Below are 12226 nucleotides of genomic sequence, written 5' to 3'. Positions count from 1 at the left end.
TTTATAACAGTGCCAATGTCAATGGCGCTTGGTCAGCCGGTTCTTGCGGAACGTTAGCGTCAACTGAAAAGTGTTGGCTCCTCCGCAATCCAGTGGAGCTCGTTTTAACGCGATAGTGTTAACGGCCCCGTGCCCTAGAAAATTCGTCGTTGGCGTTGGTGTCAGCGTCCGGGAAAATCATCCCGAACCACCCCCGACCACGCAGGCCCTCCGGGTGGCGCAGAGGCGTTAGTGAAATAATTTAATTTCTCAAACTAACATGCATTAGAAAAATCATAAAGTACGACTTAAGCACAACCTAGAGACATGATAGCGTCAGACTGAAATTTTAATACACGAGAAAACATAATTCTGCTACGCGGAAACTGAAACAGAAACACCTTTGCCAGCATTTCTGTCATTCACACAACGGCGCATGCCGGTTTGTTCCTTGCAGAAGCACCATCCAAATGGCGCTTGCCTCCTCGGAAGCGTTGCGCGGAGGTGAAGGTGGAGAAAAAAGAAAGGTACAATTGCCGGGAAGCGTGACAAACAGTCAGGGATCTTATAATGTTATCGCGTTCTACTCTTAAAGGCGAAGCTTAAACGTCCTCCAAATTTTAACTACGTGATGGCGCTCGGTGAATAGCGGCGCTATAATCAATGGATGCGGCGCGAGCGGCATGCATAAATAGCGACGCAACTCTGGCTCTCTAAAGCTACGTTCACACCGAAAGCGGAGCGGCCAAGTGGCCAAGCGGATTTTCAAAGAAGCGAGGCGGCGAGCGCGCGCAGCTGTTCAGACCTAAAGTCCCTACACTGTAAAAAAAATTTCTTCAGTTTACGGTGAAAGTTGAAGGTAAAACGTTGCCGGACACTTTTCCGTAAATGAAAAACAGCGTTTCCGTCAAACGGATAGTCTGTAAAAATTTTTTCCGTTGAATGGAAAACGGAGAGTTCCGTCAAATGGAAAACGGTGATTTCCGTCGAATGGAAAACGGTGATTTCCGTCGAATGGAAAATGGTTATTTCCGTAGTTGTGATCACGGAATTCTGTATTTTTCAAATACAAAACGGTGAGCTCCGTAGAACGGAAATTCTGTAAATTGAGCACCGTACTTTCCTAATTAAAAACGGACAGACCGTAGTGGGTAAAGGTATGCACATAAAACACACAAAAAGAACAGAAAGGAAGACAGAAACACCTTTTTTTTTCGTTCTTCTTGTGTCCATGTCTTCTATGCTTGCGTGCCTGTACCATGAATCCATACGAACTTGTTCAGCTTTATATCAACTTGCTTCGTATCAGTAGGTGCAAAATTTGTTTTGTAAATGATGATGCGGGTGTATATCTCCAGCAAATGAGAAAATTGTTTGTTTCATTGAAATAAGTTATACCAAGTTGTACATTACAACATGGCTAACTCACATCTGATATAGCTTGAAATGGGGCAGAAATCAATGCACATAAGTGGACATACACCACACTGAAAATGCTGTGTGTGCACGTTTCCTCCTTGTGTAACTGTCTCTACACCGCTTCATCATCGTGTCAGTGTTGCCATGTTGCATTTGAGTTCTGTACATGATGTGTACAAAGCATACATACAAATTCGTGCCCAAAAAGCAACAAGCCACCTGAATCTGAACGAAACTGCGTGTTTATTGTGCTTTACTGAAAAAAAACTTGCAAGACACTAGAAATGGGCTGACTAGAAGGATTGGTTGAGAATCGGAATGACTGGTTGCTTGCAGATGCCTCCTGCCTTTGCCTGAAAAGGAAAAAAACAATCAATTAATATGACTCTCTATTAGTAGTAAAATCTCGTTACAAGAGCCACTCGGTTATGAGAGACATTTCAAAATGGTTTGGTTGGTTTTCCTATGTTCGCCATGTTAACAACATTGCATACAAGAGACACTCGGGTACTAAGGACAACTTTTTTTTATGTCCCTAGAGCAAATTCTTAACTATTTATAAGAGACACAACCCAGACACGCTCACCTAATGCGGCTAACGTCGTACTAACCGGTATGCGCTGCAATTTTCACTCCCTTGGCTCTATTTTGTTTCGTTCCGCAGCCGGCTGTCATTCCTCACATGGTTGAGACTACCAATTTCACTGAATTTTCTGCCATTATGCTTCTATAATCGTCGCGCTCCCACACCGACTCTGTGACAGAGTACCATTGAGTTGGATTTCTGTCACAGCGTATACGGTGCTGGTCGCTTTGTATGCCAGTAATCAAACTCCGGAGCCATAGCCATGTTTCCATGAGACAGCTCTGTTCGCATCAAAGATGAGTTTAAACACACTTTGGTGCTCATGTATAATAAAGTGGTCTAGTCCGACTCCTCAGTGTATTTAGAATTTTGGTTACAAGAGACCTTGGTTACAAGAGACATGTTTCCCGAGTCCCTTGGGTGCCTCTTGTAAGAAGGTTTACTGTACCACCATCATCACCGTTTTTAGTCAGATACATCAACAATAAATGATTTCCAAGTCACAAATGTAACTACCAGTGCTCTAAAAAATGTCATACTCTGCCTTGTTGGTATATGTTCCTAGCCTTATAATATGAAAAACTTCAGATGAAATCTACCCAAGTTATTTGATGGCTCACTTGGAACTGGCAAAACTCTCACGTGCACATTGACAGTCAGAGATTACATTTTCTGCATGTAGGTAGAGCTACCACGACCCCCACCATACTGCGGACCATGGCTTTCAACTTTCACTGCTCTAATAGAAAACCTTGCAGATTCCACTGTTTTCCCAAAACAATGAAGCACTCTTAAAACGAGCTCAAACCACTCATGTTGTACAATTCCGATGCAAAACAACCAAGCCAGAGGTACTGTCCAGATGACCAGCTTATAAATTAGCAACAATATGAAGAAAGCATGCCTTGCAATACAACATGTGTGCCTTTCAGCCTCTTTCAGATTTGGTTGGTTTTTGTCATGAAAGTATCAATGTGCAATATACTTTTACTTAAGCAATGATAATTGAAAGTTATGGTCGTCAGTGCGTCAACATACTATATCCACCCCCTTAAAAAGTTATAATTATAGACACACCACCCAAGGTCAATCCACATAAGTCGCTGTGTTCCCCAAAAAATTTGCCATTTTGTCAGTCTGTGCTTTTCGAAGTAACCTGTAGCACTTTCGCGACGTAAATGAACCTACAACAAGTACACATGGACCCCATATGTGGCAGCTACAGGCAGTACCGTTTATTCTGTCCGTTCCTTGACTGGCAACCCCAGAACCAAACAAATAATGCAACATGTCGTTCCAGACAGCATTACTTGGGTGACGTGCTTAATTTGGGAATTCCGCCTCTCCTAAAGAAATTTTAAAGTAAAGCTCAAACTGTCCAAATATGAGCGCTTCTCGTGGATTTTGAGAGTCAACGAGGGCAGAGCTATTTACTCAAATGTCTGCGACTTCAATGGCAACAGGATGGCCAAATTCCGTGCTGTTAATAGATGCAGAGAAAAACACACTGAACCTAAAGCATGTGCAATGATGTGTTTTCAAAGTTTTACTTTATATAGTAGCAGGGATACTCCGTGGTAATTAGTTGGAATTCATGCTATTTGCCTGCAGTCTGTGCCAAAATATTCTTAGAGCCATAGCCACAACACTTTTTTCTTTGGGAATAATCAAAATACGGATTTCGCAGAATCCAGAAAAAATGCTTCCAACTGAACAGGTGCTTCTATATTTTATTTTCAAACACAATTCTTTTTCTTGCGAAACTAACAATGAGGGTAGCTATAGGGGCTTGTTTGTATGGCATCTTTTATTTTATTGCAGCGCAAGGCTGAACAACAGGTACAACAGAAAGGCACATTTGACATGCACAGAGTGTTAACTTCCAACATCAGATTTATTTTCTGTTCTCGTCACTATATATACCCTCAAAACGTCATACAACACGTGTGAAGGCACGGTAAACATGAACTAAAGAAAACCAGGAACCACACGCATGCAGTTTTTTTAGCCACACAGATTGACACATGTACACGTTTAACGCGAACAAAGATAATCAAGCTCTTTCGAGGATAATGAAATTGAAGGCTTACTGATGCATGCGTCACCAAATGTTGATATGCTTCTAGTGTCTAGTTCAGCGCATTATCTTGCACCTGCTTCTATTCATGATGACTGCTTTTTTGAATCTAGGTTTGCACTTATCTTTGGCAATGAAGGGCAAGAAAACCGTCAGCAGCCAGGGTATTTAATTTGTTATTGTGTTCTCATAGCCTGTCATTTATACATCTAACAGTTTGGCCAATGTAGGACCCTCCACACCCAAGAGTAATGCGGTATACAACACACGCGATATAATCAATGAATTTGCTTTTATGTTCCTTCTCGCATGCAGTATCCAAAATTCTTTCTGGCCTTGACTTCCCACACAGGCTCATTAATTTAGTAGGCATCGAAAAAACAACATTGATGTCACTCCTTCCAGCAATCTTTAATCTGTGGGAGAAACTATGTATGTAGGGCATGGCAGCAATCTTTTTCTTTATATCGGTACTTGTACCATATACCTGCTCAGAACCTTTTTGCTGTGCCTTTTTAAGCAGTCCTGCTGCGACTGACATGAGCACGTGGCTCGGGTAAACAAAGCCGCTTAAACGTGAGACTTGCCGTTCGAAGCAATCGTGCACTAGGTGCAGGATAGCCATGTGACGGGAAGTTTGGATTCCTTCACATTAATTTTGTGCTCACCGATAACAAAACCTGCTCGGGTTAAGAGCCTAGGGCAAGTAAGCCACTTTTACCATTTCATTCCGTGCATACAAAACTTGAAGAGGGGGAATCATGAAGGTGTGTTTCTGTGAAGCGCTCAAGAAGCCATGCCGGCACCTAATGCACAATAGCTTCAGATGGCAAGTCTCACGTTTAAGCGGCGCTGGTTACCCGAGCCAAGTGAAAAAAGGTTCCGAGCAAGTGAAAGTTACAAACACCGACATAAAGAAAAGAAAGGTTGCTGTCATCCCCTACATACATAGTTTCTCCCACAGAATAAAGATTGCTGGAAGGTCTGATATCAACATAGTTTTTTCAGCTCCTAATAAATTGGGGAGCCTGTGTAGAAAGACAAAGCCAGAAAGAATTGCGGATACTGCATGCGAAAATGAACATAAAAACAAATTCATTGATTGCATCACGTGTGTTTTATACGACATTCCTTTGAGTGTGGACGGTCCTACATTGGTCAAACTGGTAGATGTATAAATGACAGGCTACGAGAACACAATAACAAAGTAAATACCTGGCTGCTGATGGTTTTCTTGCCCTTCATTGCCAAAGATGCAAGCACAAGCCTAGATTAAAAAAAACAGTTATCATGAGTAGAAGCAGGTGGAAGATGATGCGATCTTTGTTCGCGTTAAACGTCTACATGTCTGTCAATCTATGTGGCTAAAAAACTGCATGCGTGTGGTTCCCGTTTTTTTTAGTTCATGTTTACCGAGCTTTTACACGTGTTGTATGACGTTTTCAGGGTATATATAGTGATGAGAACTGGAAACGAATCTGTTGTTGAACGTTAACGCTGGCTGTGCGTCAAATTTGCCTTTCTGTTGTCCTTGTCGCTACAACAAAATAGAAGATATCATTGATTTCATTGTCGTCAGGCTCGGGCACAAAATAAAATTTGTTCACCAAAATTAAGTGGTCAGCAGGCATGTCTAGTTGAATTTATCTGAACATGCTCTACTGTCGGTGGTGAAGATGTTGCCAGTTTAAAGGGCTGCAAGAAGGCACTAGTTATGTTTTCTAGGGCAAGAAGGCAACAGAGTATGTTACCTAAGGCAAGTAGTCACAGGAATCCTGGATCAGTAGAAGAAAATTTTGAAAATAATAATTGGTTGCAACATATATGACACACACTTCTGAGTCACCAAGCGCTTGTCTTTGTCTCCCTTTCTTGTGCCTGTGTATTTTTATTGCGCTGTTACTTGTTCATTTATGCACTATGATGATGAACTTGTTTTGGAAAACTTCAAATGTGTACCTGACGTTTGACTCCCTTTTGCATGTAAGTGAACATTATGAACTTGTCGGTGTGAACAGTCATCTCCATTTGCTGTACACATGTGATATAGGGTTAACAGTATTTGAAGGTTTGTGCATTAAGGCAGGAGAGCAGCACTTGCTGGATGGCTTATCAATTAATTTGCAGAAAAATGCAGCAATGTGCAACGATTGCATCACTAATGACCTTGAAAATCTTGTCAGTTACTCATTTGTAAACACCTGTTGTCAAACAGCCTGCTGACTAAAGGTCTGAACACGTTATACAGAATTATAGCAGGTACTACTACACGAAAGAAAACCTGCAATAGAACCTACCAAATACCGTATCAGTGTAGTGGCAGGTCAAATGGCTCCTCAATGCTTGTGTCCTTCCTGGGAGAAGGAAATAAATGTTAAGCTTACACTGACAATACCAAACCACACAAACGTAACTGCCACAGGACATGAGGAGTGGTAACTAGATACAGTCAACCTGCTTAACCATCTCATAGACATTCAACGACAGAATGTACCTTCATGGAGCCTCTAATCTATGAAATTCATGCTGTAATACAAATATGCTAGCAGACAGAATCAAAATTGCATGCATGGAAATTCTCAGGAAAACTATATTTCCTAGCTACCACAGTCCACTCCTTGTGAAGTACAAGTGACGGTCTAAGCTACAATCAGAAGGTGGAAAATTCGGGATCCTTTCTAGTAAACAACTAACCATATCTCTACCTGTACTCAGCAATACAAAGGTGAATCACAATTACTATACTGATAAAGAAAAGTTCCGAACTGCTGCTAAGTGAGTGCTATAAATAAATGATTTCGAATTTATCTTCATGTAAGACTAGGTGTGTTAACTTTCTTTACATTACATGAAGACTGGTCAGAAAAATACTGCATTCAGTCAATATTGTGATTTGCAAAAAAGTAGTAAGAACGGTTGGAGACCTTCAGGTGGTATGTTGCGATGTTTCGAGAAATTGTTTCAAGGAGCCTCTTTCCTTAACCCTTTCACATGCCAATTAGTTGTGTTGATTGAAAACTTAGCTTCACCGCATTTCTTACATCTTCATATTCATAAAATGCTTACAGAAGTACAATAGATTAGGAGTTTTCAGTTCTTTAGTGAGTTTGTCAAGTTTATGGAATGTGCACTCCATGCAAAAACTCAGTGCAAGTACATCAGATTTGCAAACATCAACTATTTCATGTCTACCAGGCTTGAATAGCACCTATCCAGCCATTCGAAAATTATGACTGGTGCAACACTGTGAAAAACGATGAAAGAAGTGACATAAACACAATTACATACACCAAGCAAAGTACCCAACCATCTACCTTCATACTTCCTTTACTAAAACAATTTGCCTGTGTAATTCAAACATGCAGCACTATTTCAATTAGAAGAGTTTGAAGATGTACGGGACACATTTTAAATATCCTTACTTTAATCAATGCCATTGCTATTAATGCACTATCTTGGTGTATTGAATTGTGTGCATAGCGTCGGAAAGGATTAATCATATTCATGTAATCTTTACTGAAACTCAAGGCATAATACTCATATTTGTTTACAGTTTTGTGATGAGACAACACGACAGATGCGGGAGTTAAAAAAGCATCTTGATAAAATGCTGTAGAAAGCAAGTTGAAGCAAGTTTCTACAACCTCTCGCAATACCGAGCTATTTCCCATGAGTGTTCTAACAGTTCCTTGTAACATGATGCACTGTTTCACAGACATAGCTTGAATCTTTGTATCTCAAGTTTTGGAAGCAACTTATGAATTGCTATAACAAGCAGATTTGAAGCCCCTACCCAGACTGCACAGCCACTTTAACACCACGTGTAATGAATTATGTCATCCATATGGCACAGTTTCCGATTATATTCCCAAGCATGAATCTTATAATTGCAACTTATGTAAGAGTGTACCTATGCGATTACTTGGGGACAGCACGAAAGACGGGAGAAGGCTAGACAACATGAATGCAGGCAAAGAATTTTGTTTACAGACAAACATATATATACTAGGCTTGTTGTCCTGCGTAGTTGCAGCTGCTGGATGGCGGGATAATGTAAACAACAACCGCACAGTTGATGAACTGCTGTTCTGCCTTTTGCTACACTTTGCGTCAAGGCTCGGTCCGAGTCACCCCTTTCGCACAATGTACCCGATTGCTCGACGTGAAAAATAAAAGGAAAGTTCCAGCTTTCCCAACAGTCTCTTTGACACTATGACTGACCTTGTGAATATGATATAACAGTGGCCACCACACTTTAAGTAAATGTTAGACATGGGTTCAGAAGCTCTCCTCCACTTGGTGATGCCTCGATTTCTTGAGGACGCCTTTTGGTGTTCTGTGATGAGCTTAACAGCGAAAGAGTGTGCCGATGCGGAAGGCAGAATACCCTCCTCCAAACATTGGGCATAGCTCCAGCATACATAACACTAACAAAAGAAAACCCTGCAGTCCAGAAATGGAAGATCACTGTCTAGTGGTAGTTTTTCCCCGTACGTGAACTCATCTAGCACTGCAGAGAAGACAGGAAGAAAATCACTCTACCCATTTAGTAGCCTTACTTCACCTAATATAGAGGAGAAAGTTGCCAATGAAGCAAAATAACTTTACTACACTGGTGCCCACAATAGCTAGTGTTTTACGGTTACCTGACAGTGTTTTTGTCTGTGAGAAGTTGCCAAGCAAGGCTACTCAAGGAGTTCAGCCATTTTTTAATGTCTCCTTCACAGTGCCAGGTGTGCTCATGGAAGTAAAACTGCTGGAAGGCAAGCTCCAATATCTGGCTTGAAGGTTTTCTGTGGTGAGCATCGTGCTGGATCTATGCCCCACACTCAAAAGTGTCTTGGCCTTTCCTATTAGCGCACTTGAACACTGAAGCGTGTTGTTGCTACAGGAACACAAGGGCACTACCACAAAGTGGAGGGGAGCTTCAAGACCCAAGTATGGTTGCTTTTAACAATGTGTTTGCACTGCCTTTCGCCATGCGTTGCCAAGAAGCATTTAACGGAGCTGAACATAGGTGAAGTCTTCAGTCGGAGTACTTCAACGAAGCCAAGGCCTATCACTGCTATACAATAGGTACACAAAGGAAGCTGGCAATTCAAGCAAATTGCTAGGGAGAGTTGGAACTACCTTTTTATTTTCAAGGCCAACAAACTGGTCAGGTACGAAAATGTCAACCGGACCAGGTCAAGACGAGAAGTTTGCATCAAGAAGTATGTGCTGGAGATCATAGGAAGTGCAGTTGGTGCTGTTTACAACATCCTACTGCCCTGCAGCAGCAATTATGTAGGACAAACAGGACGACGACACAAGGACTATCTTAGGAAACACGCACAGACCCTCGACACAAGATGGGAAAGCAACGAGCTATTGATGCTGCTTTGTGCAGTTGTATATCAAGTTTTGAGCAATGAAGAATCCTCATGGCACATGTTCAAAACATACAAAACTCGCAGAATAGCCCCCACATATGCTAGTTTGTATACACTTAATCTTCTAGACAAATTAAGGTATTTCAGATGAACTGCTAGAGCGTTCTGAACTGGGCTGGTTGGTGCATGTATAGGAAGGAACTGAATGGTGCCATAGACAGGATAAAGGGAATGTGTTGCTGTGCACTTCACCTTCACTTCATTCTGGCAGTAGTGCTGTTCATTCCCTTCAAAATATTCATATATTTTGGTCATATGACCACGTGACACAGCTGTGTGCTGAAGCTATTGTTTACCTTGTTATGATACCTTCCAATGTTACACGCAAATCCGTCGAGGCATCTTCACCTTTTATAGTAAGCTGAGCAGTGGCTAACAGTGAGCTTAACTGTGGCTACACTTCGTTACCATGGAGCCCATGCATAACAGTGTTAGAGGTCAGTATGCAGGTGTTCTTGCATACTCATAGAGGCAAACTAAACGAAGAATTTTTATTGGTGCATGTTTTATCTGTTGCCTCATTTCCCGAAATCTGGTGCTATTAGTGTTTATTTTTTGAACACAACTCATGTAGAACCGAGACAAGTATGAAACAATCCCACTTTCAAGTCGACGTCCTCATGCTGAACCAATTGGTTGCCCCAGGAAGAACAAAACATCATTTATCTTTTGGATGCATCTGCAACAGTTATTATACTTATATAGGCATTGTCATTCAACCAACATTTGCAGTCAATGTCCATTAGGACTGCATACGCATGACTGATATACGATAGAATGGCACAGCTTACCAGAACAAATAGCACAATGCAAGACTGCTTTGCCACTGTTGTTGCAAGCAGGCCCCCATGACTGATAAACTGAATGCAAGGCGGCACACAGACATCCTTCACTGGTGCAACAGCTGCAAATGAAATACTGATATCAGTTACTTTCTGACCGGTCATCCAAAGCAAAGCACAAACATTTTTATATACAATTACACTATTGCATATAAGCTCGTCACTGAGTTACTGTTATTGCTGTGAGATAGCTCACAGTATTTTATAAAGTGCTAATGGCCTCGTTTAACTTTTTGCAAAAAAACTTTATGAAGCACTTTCTATTAGAAAAATGAGCTGACAAAAATTCTGCCCTGCATAACTTACAACACATGCACGCATTTTAGAATTATTGCAGTGATGCGTGTAAGCTGAAAATTAGTCTATGCAACTCGAGACAGTAAGTGTGAACCTCCCTTCAACATCAGTGTTGACATATAGTTTGGTTTGTTTTTACACTTGTTAAGAATATATATAACTTTAGAATGTCCGTAATGCACGTTTGGCCACCACTATTCTATGTCAAGGCTAAGTTCAAAATTACTTTTCGCATGCATTTGTTTTACAATTACGGCCGCATATTGGCAGAACTTAAGCGGCAATCCTCCCTCCCAGAATACATGATATGCTGACGTACTGCGTCAGAACGTTAATCGTCAGCCTGGTAGCTGTCAAAAAAAAAACGAATACAGATTGCCAGGTAGAAAATAATCCGTTTCCTTTGCAATGACTCTTAACGGGTATCACGCGGACAACTTTCAACTGCGATCGTGCACGATTGCTCGGGCTCTACTACAAACGATAGAGCACCGTGTGACACCCGTGTTCCCTACCACTGCAGGTGGCACAACGTTATGGCAGTAAGCACGCTCCACCGTCATTTGATTGTAATGAAGGGGCATGCACATCGAACATGCTCAATGAAGTCTTCATACATGAGCAATCTTCCAATCCCAGGCGTGAACACTGCGATTATGCACGCCCAGCCAAGGCACTGCGTCCGAAGCTTATAATAATGGCTAAAAATTTCACTGTGATGCAATGCGTCACCGAATATTGGTAACATAACGTTGCACCGCGTCGAGAGAGATACTAACGGGTACAACGCCTTCACTTAATTTTGGAACGCCGAGCACACAGCACAACACAGTACTAACTGGAATGCTAACGTCCGTAAACCAGCGGCCACATTAGACGACAAAGGAGCTACTAGAGCCGTCAACGCCGCTAATATTGCCTACACGTCTCAGTTGTAGTGAGTATGCATTCAACACAACAAATGAAACACCCCTTTATCACAGACTCGCAATGCCGCTTTGTCAATCCTCATGGCCAAGGAATCTCGTTAAAGAGCGTGCTCACACAACACAATTGAGCCCATCACCGGCCATCGCGGAGCATTTCGCACGCGCGACGTGCACCAACAATGGAAAAAGGACACTTAAATCACTTACTTGCGGAACAATCCAGCGCCGATTCCTTCCTATTTAGTGTGAAATCACAAATGCAACAGGAACACCACCTCCGCCGTCCGCCATTAGCGAGTACTCGTACAGTTGTTTGTGCTGGAGGAATCCAACCCAGCGTGTAGGCGCGATGAAGGGGTGGTAAGCAGCGCCACCGCTCAAACCCTACCTGCTTCTTTTTGTGTGTTTACTATGCTCGCACGCGAATAATTTCAACATGTTATCTATGGTGATATATGTAACTGGCAGTGAGAGTAGACAGTGTCTTTTCGTTATATTCTTTGCGTGTTCATTTTTCACTTGTAACATGTTCAGTTGCCCTCCTCATGAAATTACGGACGGCTCTCCGTATTTCAAAAACGGAGCTCACGTCCGTCTTTTCATAAAACAGAATGGTCTACGTAAATTTTACGTAGGTTTTTGCTGTAAAATTACGGAAATTTTTT

The 12226-nt window shown here is 41.8% G+C and overlaps 1 protein-coding gene and 1 long non-coding RNA gene across 2 annotated transcripts in view; one reads left to right on the top strand and one right to left on the bottom strand.

The window, feature by feature from the left end:
- LOC119459162 (putative phospholipase B-like 2) overlaps window positions 1–12226 on the top strand; it is a 554157-nt gene that overhangs the window by 287501 nt on the left and 254430 nt on the right. The window lies entirely within an intron of this gene.
- LOC125946972 (uncharacterized) lies at window positions 1573–10321 on the bottom strand. Its single transcript, XR_007468034.1, has 3 exons — window positions 10285–10321; window positions 6359–6415; window positions 1573–1751 (listed from the first exon to the last, which is right to left on the bottom strand). It is a non-coding gene; the product is annotated as an uncharacterized LOC125946972 (long non-coding RNA).

This window comes from Dermacentor silvarum, chromosome 7 (genome assembly GCF_013339745.2).
Source record: "Dermacentor silvarum isolate Dsil-2018 chromosome 7, BIME_Dsil_1.4, whole genome shotgun sequence".
Taxonomy (NCBI): domain Eukaryota; kingdom Metazoa; phylum Arthropoda; class Arachnida; order Ixodida; family Ixodidae; genus Dermacentor; species Dermacentor silvarum.
The sequence above is the reverse complement of the archived record's forward strand: the minus strand, read 5'-3'. Positions and strand labels throughout refer to the sequence as shown.